The 15,947-nt window shown below is 34.4% G+C and overlaps 4 protein-coding genes and 1 long non-coding RNA gene across 10 annotated transcripts in view; 3 read left to right on the forward strand and 2 right to left on the reverse strand.

Moving 5' to 3' along the window:
• The window catches only part of LOC127837785 (uncharacterized), a 605,533-nt gene that overhangs the window by 222,689 nt on the left and 366,897 nt on the right, over positions 1-15,947 (forward strand). The gene's annotated exons all lie outside the window — the stretch shown is intronic.
• The window catches only part of LOC127837806 (solute carrier family 49 member 4 homolog), a 583,680-nt gene that overhangs the window by 188,133 nt on the left and 379,600 nt on the right, over positions 1-15,947 (reverse strand). The gene's annotated exons all lie outside the window — the stretch shown is intronic.
• The window catches only part of LOC127837799 (G-protein-signaling modulator 2-like), a 616,832-nt gene that overhangs the window by 167,729 nt on the left and 433,156 nt on the right, over positions 1-15,947 (forward strand). The gene's annotated exons all lie outside the window — the stretch shown is intronic.
• LOC127837824 (uncharacterized) lies at positions 81-2,873 on the reverse strand. The gene is made up of 4 exons (XR_008029485.1): positions 2,689-2,873; positions 2,462-2,537; positions 1,680-1,775; positions 81-1,039 (listed from the first exon to the last, which is right to left on the reverse strand). It is a non-coding gene; the product is annotated as an uncharacterized LOC127837824 (long non-coding RNA).
• LOC127837814 (uncharacterized protein C5orf49 homolog) overlaps positions 5,533-15,947 on the forward strand; it is a 28,216-nt gene continuing 17,801 nt past the window's right edge. The window contains exon 1 of the mRNA XM_052365220.1: positions 5,533-5,668. The gene's annotated coding sequence lies outside the window, so the exon portion shown is untranslated. The remainder of the gene's footprint in view (positions 5,669-15,947) is intronic.

Below are 15,947 nucleotides of genomic sequence, written 5' to 3' on the forward strand. Positions count from 1 at the left end.
AAAAAAAAAAAAAATTTTTTTTTTTTTTTTTTTTACATATGATAATTCATAAATCTCTTATTACATTGTAATGAGTTTAATCCTCATTGTAGACATTATATTTGAATGGTTTAATAATAATGGGAATAATACAATTATTTATAACATATAAATTAACATGCAATAGAAAGCATTCCAGAAACACTCGCGCGCTCGAACGTGCCCTTTTCACAAAATACTGCGCGTCGAAAGTGCCCTTTTCACAAAATACTGCGCGTCGAAAGTGCCCTTTTGACAAAAAAGCCACCCTGCCCTTTTCAAATTCTAGCTGGAGCACTGCTGAGGCATATCTGGATACACTATCACATTCATAGTATCGATAATTAAAGAAGAAACTACTCTCAAGGTCAATTATAAGAGGCTTAGAGACATTGACTACAATGGTTTATTAAATACAGGCTATAAAGAAGACAATAAAAAACACGTATCGATAATCAAACAAAAAAAGAAACTTTTTGTAAGAAAAATTGTGTTCTTTATATGTGTAAAAATGTATTGATAAAAATCGCACAAAATATATTTAAAAAAAAATAAATTATGCTAAATTCAATATTAAAACTTCCTGAAAAATGTCATTGCAGTGTACAACCAAGAGCATTCATTATTTACAACATAATGTAAGATTGTACATTTTCAAAACACTTCTAAAATTATATTAACACTAAAGATGTGAAACTTAATAGTTATCTAACTTCTGCCTCAATTTCAAATGAATATCAAACACGTCTTGGGCAACAATTCATTTTTTTCGCTTTTCTCAATCTAGAGACATGCTGATCACTAAGTATCGATGTAGGTGGACGGGTGACAGGGGCTATAGTTGACCTAATTCTTTTGGGGTCTTCAGACAGCTGTTCACATTTGCCACTTATTCTTTTCTTGCCTATGGTGAATTCATTTGTAACTTCAGTGATCAAACTGGTTATGTATGTATACTCCTTGGGTTTTTTCATAGGTCTTGTGCTCCAATTACCAGCAGCTTTTGAGTGCACTCTTTCCCCTGAAAGATTGTTTTATAACTGACATGATGTTTGGAAAAATGAAATGACAATTGCTAAATCAAAACCGAGAATTAAGATCTATAGACAATATATATGCCATAATATAAATTTACTGATTCAGTGCATACCATGCTAGAGTAGTTATTTTATGCCAGGAGCATTGTTTGCAAAATGTATACTTATTATTCATATCACATGAATGTGTCAAATTTGAGCTTAAATACATCATGTTTGTTAATTCAGTTGAATTGTTAATAATAAAAACTTTCAAAAAGTAAACATAAATCTGTAAATTAATCTTTACAATTCAAAATTTAATAAAAACAGGAAATGTGTTTCTGACAAACACTATCTCCCCTACTGCGCCACTTTGATTTTTTTTTTATCATTTGACAGCTTCAGATGAACTCTTTAAAGCTTATTACTTCTCTTAAATTTGTTTTTTTTTACCTTTGACCTTGAAGGATGATCTTGACCTTGACCTTTCACCACTCAAAATGTGCAGCTCCATGAGATACACATGCATGCCAAATATGAAGTTACTATCTTCAATATTGCAAAAGTTATGGCAAAATGTTAAAGTTTGACGCAAACAAACAAACAAACAAACATACAGGGCAAAAACAATAATATAAATACCTCTAATTTCCTTCTTGGTCCAACAAAACAGGACGATTCAAGTGTTTTGAATAATATATTGCTGCTAACTGACACCTGCATCTATAAACAGCATAGCTGAAAAAAAAATAATTTTAGAAATGAAACTCAGAAAATATAACGCAACATGTGAAAATCTGCCTTTAGGACCTTGATGATGTTACACTAGATATGAACTAATTCAACACCAATGACTTGACATATTCATTATCAGAATTCATTTCTTGATTTACTACTAGTTGTTTAAACATCCTGTGAACAAATACAAAAATCCTGTTCACAAATAATTAACTATCACATGATGAAACAAGAGCACCGCATAATGGGTGCCATGCTGGGCTTCGCAAGCTTGTCAGATTTTTTTTTTTAGAGGCCACAGTGACATTGACCTAGTGACCCAAAAATGGTTGTGGCATGTAGAACTCATCAAGGAGCATCTACATATGAAGTTTCAAAGTTGTAGGTGGAAGCACTTTGATTGTAGAGCAAAATGTCAAAGTTTTAGCACGACGCAGGCGGACGACACGACAACGACGAGCTGGCTATGACAATACCTCAGGTTGTCTCCGAAAACAGCCGAGCTAAAAATATTCATATTTTAGTCATTCAGGCAGTTTATTACGAGACTTATCACAAAGGGTACATCATTTTTACATTATTAAAATGTAAATTCTCAAAAAGAAAGAGCAAAAATTCCTTTGTTCAATAAGCATGTGTTCATGAAATAAAAAAGAAACACTTTACACATGGAACTTTTTATTTACCTGAAAGCATTTCGCTTTGGAGCATACATCAAAAGATGATTGTTGAAGCTCTCTAGTTCAGAAGTAGACTGTAGTTCTGAAATTTAAAAGCATATTTCATTTCTAAAACAAATCTTTTATACTTAAAGGATTTGTGTGTGTGATTAAGTCAAATCGTGTTTATTATGTAGCAAAATAATAACGGAAAAGTTGCTTTGACACACAAACTGAAAATGAAGAAGACTTACGCATCGATCAATATTTCCATCATTTTCTCGTCCTTTTCAATCCCAGTAGCTTCTTTAACTCTTCTCCATCGATCACACTGAATACCAATGTCTAGTATCCTTTCCCTTTTATTACACCTGTACCTTGAATCTCTTGTTTTTTTAGTCTTTTCTTAGCGCTAGCACTTGTTTTTGTCTGAACCATCTTGAATTCTGATGGCTTTCAGTTTTCGACCGCATATTTGTGAAAAGTGATTTTCCAATAAAAATATTGATTTAAATATGAAGTATATTTTATTGGTTGATCAAAAATATTCAATGAAAATTAATTATTTGCTCAACAAGCTAAATCTCTTTCTTTAGAAATAATGTAATTTCTATGCCAAAAATAAATGACGGTACCATGTACCACGTGACTTGTCAGCTGATTTTCAGCTACATTTATTTTTAGGTCAAAAACGTCGAGCGGCGTTTTTGAAATATAATATGGAATTCCCAGCCGCTTGGGCTTATGTGGTGGTTTGTGTTATACTTCCTTTTGTCTGCTTTGAGTTTTTATATCCTTTAATCAAAGGCGATAATCGTTTTTAATATCTAAAACAATAATTTTATGTTTTGTTCAAACCATAATCCATTGGACAGTCCCTTTAATGTTAAAAACAAAACGTTAAACAAAACCTTCATTATTGTAAGACCTATATTTGCCAGCGTTGTAGCTCACCCATCCCATACGGCATGCCGCATAACAAGGCAACTGCCTTGAATGATATTTAAAGAGGAAACATTTTACTTATGTGTTCCTTGGATAATCGATTGTCAGAAAAAAAATCAGTAACGGAATAATCAACGTTTGATTAGAAGCAAATTTAAGCACATTTTTCCTCTTCGTCTGTTGCATACATATACATTTGAGCCGCGCTCCGTGAAAATGGGGTTTAATGCATTCCGCCAAAAAAGGATTTTTGCTAAGAAGTGACTTTCTTTAAACAGAAAATATCATTAAAGCGACAAGTGTCATCCCTGATCACCCTGTGTGGACTGCACAGGCTCATCTGGGAGAACACTTTACGTACATGCATTAAACACCCATTTCATAGAACACGGCTCATTTATATGTTATACACTTAGATATGTTTTTGTGTTGTTTTGAGTCCGCGTGTAAAGCAAATCAGACTGTACAATTTTTTATCTTAATATCAATGACGATTAAGATGAACTACGCAGAACAAAATCATGGCCATATAAAACGGTTTTATGACTGAGTTTGATATATTTTCATAAAACAATTTCAATTGATCGCAACGACGCGTCCCTTTTGAGATTTCTGAAGTATTTTCTTTGTATGTGACAAGAATCCCAATGGAAGTTTAAGAATGAAATATGTTCGCGTCAGAATCTCTAGCGGTCCGTGCACCAATTGTGTTTTGTACCACCAAAAAAGCATAAAATAAAAATAAATAAATAAGACAGGATACATAGAATAATCAGTTCGTGACGTGGATGAGTATCTGGCTCGTCGGAGGATCTTATCGGGTGAGCCGACTTGCCAGATAACCTTTCTACATCCGCGTCACCAACCTATTATTCTCTATATCCTTAGGCGTACTATTCAACGGTACATCATACAGGGAAACCGCGGGATTCAAAGTTAACGACCTGATGCGTTCTTAGTGTTCCGATGGCGTCTGTTTCCGTTCTCTTCACACCCTTACGGCTTTGAATGGGAATTTTACTGAGTCACGAGGTGCCGGGTGACGAATGCAGGTGTCCCTTTCTGGTTTAAAGAAGTATTAAAGAACTACTACGCGTTTATTACGTTAAAGACACATTATTAAAAAAACACGGTATCGAACAAAACGCGTACCACAATTTTAGCAACTCGTTTAGTACTGAAATCGTGGTTTTTAAATCACACGAGTATATACATTACATGCAATTATGATACTATTTGCTAATTAACGTTAACCTAGCAACGATATTTAAAACTTTACAAAAATAAATAGTGTTAAAACATAGTTATAGTAACCCTAACACGCTCCAGAGATTTTCAAGGTACACAAACAAGTTCCGTAGTGAGTTTCGCGGGCATGTCATCGAGCCCCCATCGGACTCTTCGACTTTACTGTGCCTGTGGCTGAGCCACTTAATAGTAATATAAATCGGCCGTGCTCTGTGAAAATGTGGTTTAATGAATGTGCGTAAAGTGTCGTCCCAGATTAGCCTGTGCAGTCCAAACAGACTAATCAATGACGAAACTTTCCGCATAAACTTGATTTTTGCTAAGAAGAGACTTTCTTTAAACCAAAAGTATCATAAAAGCGGAAAGTTTCGTCCCTGATTAGCCTGTGCGGACTGCGCAGGCTTATTTCGGACGAAATATTACGCATATATATTAAACCCTTTTTAAAAGAGCACGGTTCAAATGGAAGCACTACTAATAGGGCTCTGGTCGACAATATTTTGTCCAGCTAATTTAGTCTTCTTTCACAAGAAACACATCTGTCATGTATTATTACCACTACTACTTATCTCAATGTAGATTCTGTTTTTCTCTACACATGAGCCAGAGTTTAAGCCTAATAGGGTGTATCGTCCTAAAAAGTTCTTAGTACCTTTTTCGCACCGATGCAATAGCTTAACAGCTTTTTAAAAAGCGCACCTGTGTTAAACTAGTTCAGGGACGATATCTACAAACCTCCATATGAAAATCTTCACTAGAGTCTTAAGATGTCGTTAAATGTAAAAGAATATCAATGCGAATTAACTTCAGACTTAAAGAATTTCGTTAGGGACATGTGTAAATATTGTAGCGACGTCTCGTTACGTCACGCAAAGTGGAAGTTTAATGACGTCATATCATGGCGTTCTTACGTCACTCAACGTCGTTTCTAAGACGAATTAAATCAAGGAGACGAGGGAGCTATTACTTTGTTTGTTTAGGATTTAAAGAAAAAATAATAAAATAATTTCAAACAAAACGGAGGACGATTGAAAACAAAAGGTACGGTAAAAGGATTTTAACCCGACAACAACGAATGGGGTTGTGGAAAAACATAGTATGGGTAAGCTGAACATGTTAAATCTGTATAATTATCTTTAGATCTTATTGAGAAAGTGGATAAGTGACTATTTAAATAATATTAATATTTGTTGTTTAAAAATTAAACGTTTTACAAATGTTCCCTTAATTTTTAAACTTTAGACTGAATATCAAGAGGCGTTGATAAAAATGTTGGCGTTGTCGTCATATCTGGGAAAAAACAACTTTTCGAGTATTTTGTGTTTAAATATTTTTTATGGGAAACGGCACGTGCGCAGATAAACATTGTGACGTCACTTCACAAACAGCGTTAGACATCCGCCATCTTGTAACGCGACAAAGAAACTCAGTGTTATTAGTTCAATAAGCACAGAAAATATGATTGTGTTTAATTATCATTAATACAAATGTCTATATTTTGTGCAGCGGATGTTTATTCAGACGGATACGACAGAATTACGTAAGTATCATTGTGTACTTTACAGTAGATTTTACCAGGGACCTATACATTTGTATAGGTCCCTGATTTTACTACGGAAGAAATTTATTATATCTCACTCAGTCACTGACAAAATGAGCTTGACACATAAACAACAACCGGATCGGATTTACATCCACATACTATTGTGCGAATCCGATGCAATTCAAATTACTAATGTTTGATAACGTTTGATGAATTCGTTATATCAATATGCATTAACTTTCAAGGGTAATAATTTTAATTGAAATGTGCGATTCAATGACAGTGTTATATTGGGATAATAAGTCGTTTAGCCGTTCTCATGATAAGTATTTAGTTTGCTGTGTTTCATTTTCATTAAAAACATAGTTTTACTGTTTTTTCCTTGAAGTAAAACAGTTCAGTAGTCATTATATCTTGAATTTTAAATATTGAAATAGATGTCGGATATTTCATATTTTCGGACGTTGCTACGTAAGCTAGTTGTCAACATAATTATTAATATACTGATTTACCTTTTACGCATACAGTTGTGCAACTGTTGTCTACGTAATGATACGCTATTTAATGTCTATAATGTCTTCCTGCCCCTGATTATAATAAGTCTTTAACTCAACAAACCCCAGCAATGTCAATGGTCTGTCAACATGAGAAAAATATTACCTAAAGAAACTTCAGCGTACAATTTATATAGTATTGACATACCTTTACGCTGAAGCCAACCCCTCATCGAAAGTCAACCAGAGTCGTAACATATTTATGTCACGCTATAAATCAAAGAATACTCATTTTCTTGGATACATTTCTACATATATTGGTGAATGAATGTAAATTACTGCACCGAGGAATATTTTAAGGTTCAAATGTTTCAAATGCATCTTACAATAGATGAAAATAACTCGCATCAGTCTCAAATTCACAATTTTGACACCATTGTGGCTTTGTCCAAGACTAGTTTTAATTTGGATACTTTCGAACGACCTTGACATTTTTTGCTGAAATTGTAAACATTACTTTCGTTTTTTGAAATCTATTATTTGTGATTAACAACATAAGTCTGGTGGATTATAAAACTGATTTCAGTGTGAATCGGGTAGTTTTAAATATTTACTTTGAGTTTATATTTACACTATAATTTATTCACAAAACAAGCCAGAATATTCTAAAATACCGGGAAATGTCATTCTGAATTTGAAAACACTTGAGCACTAGTGCTGCAACAATATACCGGTATATCGGTATATATCGCAATACGCAATCCGCATATTGTATTGCGATACGATTTTCGTCATACCGGTACGAAAATTTTACAAACATGCGTCTACATTTCGTTCAGAAAAGCCATCCAAAATAATGATATCAAGGTAAACAAAACAAAGCGGTATTTTGTAAAAATAAATTGTTACGTACAAATGGCATTCTAAAAAGTCTATTATACAGAGTAGCGTTGTTACATGGGAGCATCAATTCTATGCTTTTAAACGAATTATCGTTGAATTAATTACGCACAACTAAATGTTTCTTTCGATTCTGAAATGAGCATTATTAAATTTGTAATCCGAATTTCGGAAACATGCTTCCGAAATGTAATGCTAACGCGACAATAAAAAAAGTGCTTTATTCTTTTTCTCAATAAAAAGCGAAAGCGCGCAAAAATTATACAGACATGTAGAACGTCGCGTGCAAAGTGTGCGTGTATTTGTGTTGTATAAAACGGGAACATCACGTCAGGCGATTTACGCATGCTCAGTGGGAAAAAAAAACGCCCGATTGGAAGTTATTTCATCACATCTTTAAATAGTAACAAATGCCAAAATGTATTTGATATGTAAGAAAATTGGTGAATGTTTGTGTTTTGTGTTATTCTTGAGCATTTTTATAGTAAACATTTACCAGAATTTGCTTTAAAACTGGAATATACAGGATTATCGGGTAATTGGCCAGTCATAATTTTGGTACAAGTAAGCAATATATTGCGATATATTGCAATACGGGTTTTTGAGCTGACAATATATCGCAATACGCTTTTTGGCGTATTGTTGCAGCACTATTGAGCACATGATATGTTACTAAAAGTAGAAATACCATCATATGACCGTGAAATCTCTGGAGATTCGCATTTCAAGAAAGTCTGTCACATCGCTGTTTTTCTCGATATGTAAGAGCAGAATAGATAAATTTTAAATGTTTAAGATAGAATTTTGTGAAAGAATGTATCAGTTAAATGTGCAAAATGTCAATCTTTCCTATCAAGTGATTGATATGGGCCAATAACTGCATTTAAAAGCTGTTTTGGACCGGTCTTTGTTAACTGTCGACTTTTCGGCATTTTCTGGTTGACTTTCCTAAGAGGGTTGGTCCATAACTATAAAGTCGCGCCAGTCAAAAATCATAAAAAGCGACATTTAAAGTTATGGTAGCTAGAATTAGAAAAATATGTACAACTGAGCAATCAATCATGACAGACTGATGTCTCAGGTTAGTGCAGTGATTTTTCCACCAGATTCTCACCAAGGTGATCCCGGTTGATTTCACCACAATTGAATATATGTCAGTACACAAATAAATTATACAGCAGGTAATGAAAATCGATAAATGTCTTAGTTTTAATTTAATTGTTTGCACAAATTTGGACACTCTTTGTGTCTGAGATATGTTGGGTTAAATGACCTTTACAACAAAACATACATCTCTGAATCTGCGATACATTACAGTTAAAGTTTAACACATGTAAAATACCAGCATTCAGATCTGAAAATATCTTAAAAAACTCGTATGGTATGAAGTACATATATCTTGTGACGTATTTTCATTTTAAATCTTGAATTTAATGACTACTTGAATTTAATGACGACAAGTCGGACATGCAGTTAAATATTTTGATACGTATATCGTGTGACATAATTTCATTTAAACTCTAGATTTTAACGACATTAGTCTGACGCGTGCGGCGTTATTTTATTTAACAGTAAAACAAAAATTAAGTAGACTATCAAAAAAATACAAAAATTGTACTTGTAAATAAAAACTCCTTCATTCCGTATAAAGATTGTACGTTACAGCAGAGCTCCAGATAACTTTTCTGAGTAATTGGGTTAATACCCACTACTTTTGAGTTCAATTGGGTATTTTCATATTCAATTGGGTACAAAAAAGTCGGTACCCACTACTTTAATTGACAATTGGGTACTTTTGTTTTAAAATTGGGTATGTTCATTGTCTTAAATTCTCACCTGCTTACCTGAATAAGCTTGTTGTAGTTCCACTCTTAATTGATTAGTTTCAGAGATTTTGTGTAATTATGTAGATGTATCCATAATATACAGTCTTGATTTAAAAAAAAAGTTCAACAAATTTTTCCACCAGTTTTCTTACAATGTAAGCACTGACAGCGATTGCCTCCGACATAATATCGTCAAGAATTAGTTTCACTATATTTTCCGCTTCTGATTTTGTGTTGCCTGCGGTTAAATATCTTAAAATTGAGTTTCTTTGTGCCTAGGATACGATGTTTCCATTTTTAAGGCCTCACGGTTTCGACATTTTCACAACAATAACACATAGTCACAAAGACACTTTCTTCCGTACATATTATTGTGCTGAAGGTTATACTGAAAGCGCTTGGACAAAGCGGAAAGAATCCGGGTATTTCGGACCAGGGTATTTCCGGGACAAATTTACTCGTTATGCAAAGGAAAAATATGATATGCGTAATCGGCAATTTCAATTGGGTTTCGGAATGCATGGTTTTATTTTTCGATGCGTAATTGGCAATTTTACATTGGGTATTTACACAAATGCGCACCTTATCTGTAGCTCTGTTACAGTAATCTGTGAAACAACGTCATTAATAAAACAAAAAAATATGTTTGACCACAACGGTGGCTAATAATGTTTACGAAAAATACAAACAATATAGATTTATCTATAACATAACATGTTAGAATTTTATCATGCATTTATAATCACTCATAAAGAGATTTCAATATACAGTTACATGCATAGACAGTTGTTTTAAGCCAGTGCCTTTGAATTCAGAAAATAAGCAAGATAAACCATAAAATTAGGAAAAATAGATAGTAAACCATAAAATTGAGAAAAATGAGGCATTATTAATATGATTATAAATAACAGAATTACAATAATATTGTTTTGAAGTGCATGATTGAGTGCATTTTAAAATATTATAAAATGCTGCTTGAATTTCTTTTTAGCTTTCATATGTAAAAAAAGAAATATCATCTGCTAGTGCAAAAAATGACAGGGAAAGCTGGTTTATAATCATTTCGTAGCAAAAGAGAAGAAAATAAGTGCATAAAATAAATGAATTCATATTTTTGTATCTGGAATAGTTGTATTTTAAATAGATCCTCCACCCTATTATGGCCGAATAAGGGCTAAATTGCTTTCCGACTTGAAATGAAAAGGCATATTGGTTGATCGTGTAGCGTTTATGTGCAAAATTTGAGGGCCAATTGATAAAGCTTGTTGATGCCAAAACAGGTAATAATAATAATTTATTATCAGGTACATGTACACAAGCAAATAAGTATATTTAACCCTTTCAGTGCGGGAACCGAATTTTAAAGGCCTTTGAAAACAGTTTGGATCCAGATGAGACGCCACAGAACGTGGCGTCTCATCAGGATCCAAACTGTTTGCTAGTCTGATAGTATTCTTTGAAAATTTTTTGAAGAAAATGCTAATTTTAGAAATTCAGCAGACGACATTTTAGCAGACGACAAATTTCCCAGCATGCAACGGGTTATTAAGATGCTTAAGGTGTGGAAGACTCATAATCAGGTTTGGTGTCCCTCAAACCCTAAGCGTCTTGTAATTCCTTATGCAGTTTGTATAGATAGTGCCGCATCCTGACACGTAAAGCTTGTGCTTTGTTGGCAGCGTTAGTTGGCTGTTAACAGGTTCATTGTGGTTATCTCCACCATCAGTCTGTCCGTCTGTCCTAGCCACTATCTCCTACACCATAAGCACTAGAACCTTGAAACTTAAACACATGGTAGCTATGAGCATTATTCGACCCTGCACTATCTAGAAGTTTGATCTGACCCCTGGGTCAAAAGTTAAAGGGGATGGGGTGGAGACGGGTCAGAGATTTTCACTCATTTTTAGCTCGACTATTATATATGAAATATATATAATGGAGCTATCCTCAAGGCTTTTTTTCCTTCTTTGTGAGTGGCCGTGGAAGGACATTTCACAATTTTTCCAGGGACAATTCACAAACCTAATATGGCCGTGAATTTTACAAAATCGGCCGTTTTTTTCACAATTTTAACAATTTAACAACTTGGTTTTTCACAATTTTGAGAAGTTCGCGACTCAATTTTTCAAAATATTGAAAAATTCGCGACTCGTTTTTTCACAATTTTAAAAAGTTCGCGACTCATTTTTTCACAAAGTGAGGGGGCCAGGGCCGCTTCACAAAGTCAAGAAAAAAAAGCCCTGATCCCAGTCTTCGAAATTAGCACACGTCCGATCGCCCGTGGCGAGTAAAATTACTGCCGGGCACATACAAAAATTCACGTTTGTGGCCCGCCGGGCATGTAAATTTTTGAAGCCAATTGACAGTTTATAAAAAAAAATCGTAAGCGGTTCTTGATATTTGCAGATCTATTTTTCAATTTTGCGAACAAACACCTTGCCGTAAGTTGTAAAACAATGAAATTCGATTGGTTTAACAACACACACCTGCTTGCGCATGTCATCGTTATTGTTTTTGACCGATGCAGTTCGGTCACATTCGGTTCTTATCGACGGTTTCTCTAGACATTAATAGAGAAGATGCTTTTTGTCATTGTCGACATAGAGGCTATGCAGTATCTTAGGTATGTTGATGGGGCTAAGCCCGATAAAGCACTTCCAAAATAGAAAATGATTTAGAGAAAAAGGAAGCCAAGAAATGGTACGAGGACACCAGAGAACGCTCTTTCAAGAGCACTGGTGTAACGATCGACCGTCTTAATTCTAGTGACTGATTAGATGTAGTTGTATTCACTACTATTGAAACAAATGTTCTGCTTTACTATGTGTAGCATGTAAGTGTTAAAATGTTGTGATTTGTTATAATGTTGGTTAAAAAAGTGTGGGCATGTAAAAAATATGTTGGGCATGTAAAAATTCTTAAGTAACTGGCCCGACTGGCATGTAACTTTTCAAAGCTAATGTCGAAGACTGTGATCCTGATCACGTCGGTGTTACCGTTAGCGTGCACATGTTAAAGTTTGTGTACTACCCCAAATATTTTCTTTGTCCTTTAACAAATTACTTTTATATTTTGCATACATGTACTTCTTTACCAACATGACCCTTATCTATAAACAAGCGCAGACAACTGTATCAAGCATTTTGACAGAATTATTGCCCCTTTTATACTTAAAATATGCATATTATTGATAAATCTATGTTAAAGTTTGCATACCACCTAAAATATTTTCTCTGTCCTTTGACATATTGCTTTCATATTTTGCATACTTCATTACCAACATGATCCCAATCTATAAACAAGAGCAGACAACTGTATCAAGCATTTTGACAGAATTATTGCCCTTTTATACTTAGAATATGCATATTATTGATAAATCTATTTTAAAGTTTGCATACCACCTCAAATATTTTCTATGTCCTTTGACATATTGCTTTCATATTTTGCATACTTCTTTACCAACATGATCCCAATCTATAAACAAGAGCAGAAAACTGTATCAAGCATTTGACAGAATTATTGCCCCTTTTATACTTAGATAATTGAACATTTTGCTTAAATTGCCATAACTTCTTTATTTATGAGCACATTTGATTCATACTTTGACAAAACAACACTTAACTGACATACCACAATGCACTGCACCCAAACTATCCCCCATGCCCCACCCCAGAATCCCCCCCCCAAATTTTATTTTTATAATTATTTTTGAAAGTTCATCTTTTAAATTACCACCAACCCACATAAACCACCCCTCTCCATGATGGCTTACATTAACCTGTCAAGCATTCGAAATCTCTTAAGACATTAGTTACGGTCAATCTCAACCATGCATGGCCGCATTACCAACCCTGGGGCGCCCCCTGGGTCAAACATGCGGCGTGGGAATACGCGTCGGCCTCTGCCGCACCATTTTTCACCAATTGACTTCAAATTAATACTAAAGATTTCTTATGACAACACAGTGTCTCGACCATCCATGTTCACATTACCCACCCCAGGGCCCCGCCCACTTTGGTGGTAAAGATCCCAAGCTATTTCAGCATAATTAAAATCCAAGCCATTTTTGTGGTCAAGACCCGAGCTTTCTCACCATAATTAAAATCCAAGCCAGTTTGGTGGCAGAGACCCCGAGCTATTTCAGCATAATTAAAATCCAACTCAGGTTAGTGGTCAAGATCCTGAACTATTTCGGTATAATTAAAATCCAAGCCAGTTTGGTGGTCAATTTTTGTGGTAAAGACCCCGAGCTTTCTAACCATAACTAAAATCCAAGCCAGTTTGGTGGCGGAGACCCCGAGCTATTTCAGCATAATAAAAATCCAAGTCAGTTTAGTGGTCAAGATCCTGAACTATTTCGGTATAATTAAAATCCAGGCCAGTTTGGTGGTCAAAACCCCAAGCTTTTTCAGCATAATTAAAATCCTAGCCAGTTTCGTGGGGGAGATCCTGAGCTATTTCAGCATATTTAAAATCCAAGTCAGTTTAGTGGTCAAGATCCTGAACATTTTCGGTATAATTAAAATCAAGGCCAGTTTGGTGGTGAAGAACCCGAGCTTTTCAGCATAATTAAAATCCTAGCCAGTTTCATGGCCGAGACCTCGAGCTATTTCCGCATATTTAAAATCCAAGCCAGTTTGGTGGTGAAGATCCTGAACTATTTCGGCATAATTAAAATCCAAGCCAGTTTGATGGTCAAGATCCTGAGCTATTTCAGCATAATTAAAATGCAAGCCAGTTTGGTGGTCAAGAACCCGAACTATGAGCATAATTCAAATCCAAGCCAGTTTGGTGGTAAAGATCCCGAGCTTTTTCAGCATAATAAAAATCCAAGCCAGGTTGGTGGTCAAGATCCTGAGCTATTTCAGCATAATTTAATTCTAAGCCAGTTTGGTGGTCATGACCCCGAGTTATTTCAGCATAATTAAAATCCAAGCCATTTTGGTGGTCAAGACCCCAAGCTATTTTAGCATATATTTTTTTCATCATAATTTTTTCTTACCCAATTGTTTTCTTACACAAATATTTTTCGTACCCATTTTTTTTCTGTTTTTTGACAGAATAATGCCCCCTTTTATAGTTAGAAAATTGAAAATTTGGTTAAGTTTTGTGTTCAGGTCTACTCTTATCCTATTTGTGTTAAGGTCTACTCTTATCCTAAAGTATCAAAGCTATATCGTCTACTTAATGTTATAAATCATGTAACTGACATTTTTAAACATTTTATTTCTTTCCCATTTTTTTTATTAAGGTGACATACATCAACTGTTTAATAATATTAAGTCTACCTTTTTGGTAAAAATAATATTTTTACCAAATGTTCAAAATTGACATTACGGACACATGTCATTTGCTGAATGTTAAAAGTAGCATAACTGACATTTAGTTAAATTTTCAGAAGGAAAAAACTGCTTTATTGAAATAAAATAGGGATACTTACAGAGTAAAACAAACACATGAGATATTTTCAGATTTGAATACTGGTATTTTACGCATCTTTAGGCAGTTCTGTGTACTAAGGATAAATACAATACTTAAATATCATGTACAATGCACAATACTAAAAACCTGAATTGTAACTGTAATGTATTTCAGATTCAGAGATGTCTGTGTTTTTTCTAAGGTCATGTGAAACATTAAGTTTATATGATTATAGGTTTAAAATTGCAAATTGTCCTCTTACTTGCCCTTGTATTTCAAGATAGAATACTTTCCTTCCCAGAGGAAAGAGATCTGGGTTTGAATCCCAGTGGGGGCTTCAGAGGATGATTCATTTTAAGAAAAATGAATATATTTGCTTTACTTTGTCTCTAACTTAACCAAATAACTCTGACAATGCCTTTACAAGTATGAAGTTTTTGATAATTCAATTATGCAAGAAACATGTATAATTTTAGGGTAGACTAAGACAGCAAACTAAGAATGGGCATCCATTTTAGTTTTTTAAGTCAATACAACAATAAATGCATATAGGAACACATATTTAAATTAAAAATGCAACTATCGGAGGACATAATCAATTACATGTAAATAGTAAATGACTACTTTAAATATTTTTAGCACTGTTTGTTTTTCAGAGATTTGTGAATATGCCGTTTTATGTTCTTCCCATTGAACTAATGCAATATGTGCTTTGGAACTGGAATCATATAGTGTTGGAAAGCTGATGTTTCACGTCCAGAGGGTCCTTGCTTCCGGAAAGCTGAAAATTGTATATGATCTCCCCACTCATTCCATCCCGCGAAACCCTTAAGGTGTCGCAAGTCTAGTAAAAATGGTCCAACATCTAATAATACACTTTATATATGGAATGAGTGATGTATTGGACGTCATCATTGATGACGTTCAATCGAACGAATGATAAAGGGGGCTAAGTTTCGTTAAGTTGGTGCAAATCACTGCGATTTGAGCGCCTTAAAAACTGGCCGAACACGTTTGCTGAAATTTGACATGTATATGGACCAGAATGCGATCTACCTGTTGGCGTAGGCGTTATACCTGGGAAAAATCAAGTTTTCGAGTATTTTGTGTTTAAACTTTTTTTGTGGGAACGGGCA

Source organism: Dreissena polymorpha, chromosome 7 (assembly GCF_020536995.1).
Source record: "Dreissena polymorpha isolate Duluth1 chromosome 7, UMN_Dpol_1.0, whole genome shotgun sequence".
In the NCBI taxonomy this organism is placed as follows: Eukaryota; Metazoa; Mollusca; class Bivalvia; order Myida; family Dreissenidae; genus Dreissena; species Dreissena polymorpha.